Source organism: Miniopterus schreibersii, assembly GCF_964146895.1.
Source record: "Miniopterus schreibersii genome assembly, chromosome: 8".
In the NCBI taxonomy this organism is placed as follows: Eukaryota; Metazoa; Chordata; class Mammalia; order Chiroptera; family Miniopteridae; genus Miniopterus; species Miniopterus schreibersii.
The window spans coordinates 37,211,706-37,217,176 of NC_138109.1; the positions used below are offsets into that span (position 1 = coordinate 37,211,706).

Here is a 5,471-nt window from a genome sequence, read left to right on the forward strand (position 1 = left end):
TGCAGCTTGAGGACTCCCGGGAGAATTCCATAAGAGACTGATAGATAGCTCATTTGCCCTGTACCCTCATGTTCTGATTCCTGCTTGGAATCATGTATTCATAGTCATGGTCCAGTGGCTTTATGAAACCATGGGTCAACCCTGAGAATGGAAACCACATGAAACTGGTAATAAAACAAAAGGCAGAAGCAGCCTGGGTACCTGATGACAGTCTGAAGTCACCACACTAATCCCAAATGCCTATCTTAAGATATACTTTATGTGAAACATAAGCTTCTATTGTTTATGCCACTGTTATTTCTATTTTGTGCTACTATCATCCAAATACAGTTCCTAACTGATATATCCCAAATTCAGCAGCCATTCCAGGAATATAGGTAACTGGGACACTTACAAATGCTTATGCCCAAAAATTACTGTTTGGAAAATGCACAAAAATACTGAGAGAATTTCCCAGCTGGACTTCATTCCCAAGGTGGATCTGAAAGATAGTTTTATACCAACCATATAACCTGGAGGGATTCCAGAAGCCTTCAGGAAGAGAAAGTGGCCGCTGTGGCTGCTGATACTGCTACAGTTTAGTGAAAACTGAAAGGCCGGAATGATGACCTTTCAAGAAGAACAAATGTTATTAAATAATGGATTTTGTCCCACCTCCTACAATAGTCAAGAGCAAAAGGATGAAAAGGGAATCCTACTCTTCTATTAATAACTCTTCAGTCAGCCTTATGCTGACAAAGCAGAAATCAGCTGTAAAATTAGCAATTCTGCCTGTAAATTAGCCCCTTGCAAAGCCATAAAAAGAGGAAAGGAATTAAGAAAAATTTTATTAATGGAGTCAAGGATGGAAAAACCACGAGTGATAGAGCATAAATACCCAGACAACTGATACTTATTTTAAGGAAGATATTACCCAGGTTTTAAGTAGCTGCTTATAGCTGTGTATGAAGAAAGTGTTAATTTATTGCCCTTGGATCAGTGGCCTTTCTTAATGGCTCCTTGGAGCAAATCTATCAGAACTAGAGGAGCACAACGTTTAGGCTGATGTTAATAAAAACTACCCCATCCACCCCTAGCTGAGATATTACTGCTCCACTTGAGAAAGGCAATGCAGTGAGTGGAAAGACGTTAAACTTCAGAGACAAAGTTAGGTTTGAACCTGGCTCTGCTCCTTCGCTAGTCTTGAGAAAATCTTTTCACCATTCTAGGCTTCTTATATTGTCGTCTGTCAAAGAAGGGGGTGACTGTGCTTCATTGTGTTAGTGGCATTAAATTAAGTAACATCAGTGAATTTGGTCCCTACCAGGTTGTCAGCAAATGTTACTCCCTTTCTTCTTTCCCTTCAAAATCAGAGGGCCGGGAAGAACAAACCTTGCAAACCCATGCAAAACAGTTACAATTAGCTCTGTGATATTCTCCCCATAAGATCAATCCCTACAGAGGAGCTGAACACATTTTCAGTTCCTCTGAAATTTATGACTGGTCTCAGGCACAGGCTCCCATTTGCAATTTTATGAAAATGATAAATCAATATCCAATAGTGGAGAGGTAATCAGAAGAAAGAAACTGAGATCCTATTAATACTAAAATGGCAGGGGCTACCATTTCTAAGAAGTAACATCACAAACATAACACAGAAGAAATCTGAACTTGGTACAGTTTGTTTCATTTGTAGCTTTGGTAGTTTCCACCATCATAGTAATACTTCTTAAGTTTCAAGAGAATATGAGGAGTTTGGGGCTCCTTTGGGTGAGTCTCAATTATTCCTGCTTTTTAGTTAGAGATGGTATTTCATATCTGAAACACACATTTTCAGTCCTAGGGCTGGAAAATGGCAAGATATAGACAGAGCAATTAAAACCACAATGCATATGGAAGGCAGACACTATCTGAAGTTGGATAAATCATTGAGCAGGACCTAAACAGCACTTTAAAAAAAATCCTTTTCTAACTGATGGCTGTAGCTTACAAGACTGGGCAAATTTATAAAAATCCAACTATATTAGAAACACGACTCAGTCATTTCTGAGTGTTGTAATGTAATCCCAGAACCAGGTCCCTTCAACCTCTTCAGATCTTAAGATCATAGGATCTGTTTTAGGTGGGACTCTTAGAAATAATTTAAATTTGCCCACAACCTCACCATTGAGTAGTTTTTCTACTTGTGTTCGATCACCTCCAGCAACAGAGAAAAGCATTCTCCCCAGAACAGCTTAGTTCACATGAACACTGAGGAGCTCTAATGTCCTAGGGAATTAGGTATTCGTTTCCTAGGGCTGCCCTAACATAGTACAATAGTCTACCCCTGCCCTTTTCTTAATTTAATTTTTAAAAAATTATTGAATTTATTGGGGTGACATTGGTTAATAAAATTATATAGGTTTCAAGGGTACAGTTCTATACCATACCATCTGTATATTGTATTGTGTTCACCATCAAGTCAAGTCTCCTTCCTTTACCTCTTCTACCCCCCCCCCCCCTCCGGTAATCGCCATGCTGTTGTTTGTGTCTAGGTGCTGTTTCTGTTTGTTTTTTTTCCTTAATCCCCTCCTATTCACAGTTATGCTTTCCGTAGTTTCAGTCCCTCCTCTGACCCAGGCAACCATGCTCTGAAAATATTAAATGGGAATTTCCTGAAAGAAACCATTCATAGGTTTTAAATCGCACACTATGCTGAGCAGCCTGGTAAAATCTGGCGCTGTCCGCCGGTCCTGCCCAGGGCGTCCATCCCCCTCCGTCCAGCGCGCCCACGCGGTGCACACAGGCCGCCCACTCCCGCCCGCTGGTCACTCAGGAGCCATCTCGGTCATCAGATCACAGTGTCTCAGTGTTTGTGTGGCGGTCACCCTTATTTTACTTAAGAATGGCCCTCAAGTGCAGCAGTAGTGATGCTGGCAGTTCAGATAGGCCAAAGAGAAGCCACAAGTGCTTCCTTTAAGTGAAAAGGTGGGTATATACAAGAACGTATTTTGTGAGAGAGAGAGACCATATACACATAACTTTTATTATAGTATACAGTGTTATTTTAATTGTTCTATTTTATTATTAGTTGTTGTTAATCTCTTAGTGTACCGAATTTATAGATTAGATTTTATCATTGGTATGTATGTATAGAAAAAATAGTGTATATAAAATCTGGTACTATTCACTGTTTTCAGGCATCCACTGAGGATCTTGGAACATAACATTGTGGATAAAGGGGGGACTACTATACCACAAACTAGGTGACATAAAAGAACAGAAGTGAATTGTGTCACAGTTCTGAAGGCTAGATGTTGGAAATCAAGGTGTTGGCAGGGCCATGCTCTTTCTGAGACCTGTGGGGGAGTTTTCTTCTTTGCTCCTAGCCTCTTGCGTCCGCACTGATAGGACCCCCTACGAACATTCTTTGTATATATAATGTTTCATACATGTGTTTATGTTGAGTCTGTCCCCAGTGTAATTTTTCTACTCTAAGTAAAATAAGTAACCTTAAAAAAATAAAGAAAAGAAGAAAGGTAAACTGAGCTGCAGCTGAGGACCCTAGTGTCAGGGCCAGGTTCAGGAGCATGAGCTGGATTCCTTTCCAGACTGGGCAGCCCAAGAAACAGATTATTCCCCAAACAGTGGAGAAAGGCTTTGAAAGGGAGTATGAGAAACTGTAGCAGCTGTGAGAACAGACCAAGAAGCTGCAGAAAGACATAAGAAGAGCACCAGTGCTGACCTAGCCACGACCAAATGTGCTGTGGAAATATCCTTAGATGTCTTCTCCAATCCCCTCTGTGAGCAAGACCAGGACTTTCTGAACATGGTGATAGTTCTGAACATAGCCATGAAGCAGATGGACGCCTTCAATCAGTAAAAGGTATACCAAATCCAAAAGACCTTGATTGAACCCTTAAAGAAGCTTGGCACTGTCTTCCTAAGCCTCAGCATGACAGTGAAATGGCAAAAGCAGGCCTTACAGGACTATAGGATATTGAAGGTCAAGGTGGAGAAGTACAAGGTAAAGGCCAAGACAGGGCCGGTGCTGGCCAAACTCCACCAGGCCAAGACGAGCTTCAGCTTGCACAGGAAGCCAAGATCAAGCAGCTCCCAGATGAGATACTGTGTGCAGTTCCGTAGCAGCCAACTCCACTACTTCCAGCCCAGCTTTCAGTCCCTGATCCTAGTGCAGATAGTACACTACTCTGAAATGCTCAAGATCTTTGGAGACTTGACCCAGCAACTTGACCAGCCTGGCCACCCAGATAAGCAGCAGGAGTGGGAGAATGAGGCCAACCTGAATGAGCTCAGGGCCTCTCCTTTGTGGCTGATGACTGAATGCCTATTACCCTGGGAAGACTGCTGGGACATAAATCAGTCTCTCTAGTCTTTTCAAGCTTGAGCTCAGGCATCAGCCCAGCAAAAAGTCCTCCCTCTGGGAAAAGGACAGCAGCTGGGGGATTGGGGACAGAGGTGCCTCCTACTGTACCTCACCAGCTCTTTAGAATGAGCCTGGAACCAGGAGCCCCAGACAGGTGATTACCTCCCCACCCAACAGCAAGCTCCTGCAGACACAGGTAAACAGGGTCGAAAAACCCCAGGGGTGCTCAGCATCCTAATCATCAGAGAGATGCAAATTAAAACCACAATGAGGTATCACTTCACACCTGTCAGAATGGCTGCCATCAACAAATCAGCAAATGGCACATGCTGGCAAGGGTGTGGAGAAAGGGCAACCCTAGCACACTGCTGGTGGGAGTGTAGACTGGTGCAGCCACTATGGAAAACAGTATGGAGGTTCCTCAAAAAATTAAAACTGGAACTGCCTTTTGACCCAGTGATCCCACTTCTAGAAATATAGCCTAAGAATCCTGAAACAGTAATCAGAAAGAAATATGCACCTCTATGTTCATAGCAGCACAGTTTACAATAGCTAAGATCTGGAAACAGCCCAAGTGTCCATCAGTAGCTGAGTGGATAAAAAAGCTGTGGGACATTCACACCATGGAATACTATGCAGCTGTAAAGAAGAAAGATCTTGTACCCTTTGGGATAGTATGGATGGACCTGGAGAATATTATGCTAAGCAAAATAAGCCAGGCAGAGAAGGACAAACTTATATGTGGAATGATCTCACTTATATGTGGAATCTAAAGAACATAATAAACCGATGAACAAAATAGATTCAGTGACATAGAAGCATGGAACAGACTGACAATCTTGGAGGGAAGGTGGGGGTGGGTGGGTGGGTGGGGAGAGATTAACCAAAGAATTTATATGCATATATGCATAATCCACGGACACAGACAATGGTGTGGTGAAGGCCTGGGGTGGGGAGTGGCTGTGGGGTGAAGGGGGGTCAATGGGGACAAAGGGGAACATCTGTAATACTTTCAACAAGAAAGATAAATTTAAAAAAAGAAAAAGAAAAACCCCGTGGGCTTTCTTATTTCCAAAATATCTATCTAAAATGCATTCTGGCATTGGGCCAAGCTTCCAGCCTTCGA

The 5,471-nt window shown here is 42.5% G+C and overlaps 1 pseudogene across 1 annotated transcript; it reads left to right on the forward strand.

Annotated features, from left to right (window-relative positions):
* Positions 1-3,548: 3,548 nt before the first annotated feature.
* LOC308560358 (bridging integrator 3 pseudogene) lies at positions 3,549-4,302 on the forward strand (annotated as a pseudogene). Its single transcript has one exon. The product of its transcript is annotated as a bridging integrator 3 pseudogene (transcript).
* The last annotated feature ends 1,169 nt before the right edge of the window (positions 4,303-5,471 follow it).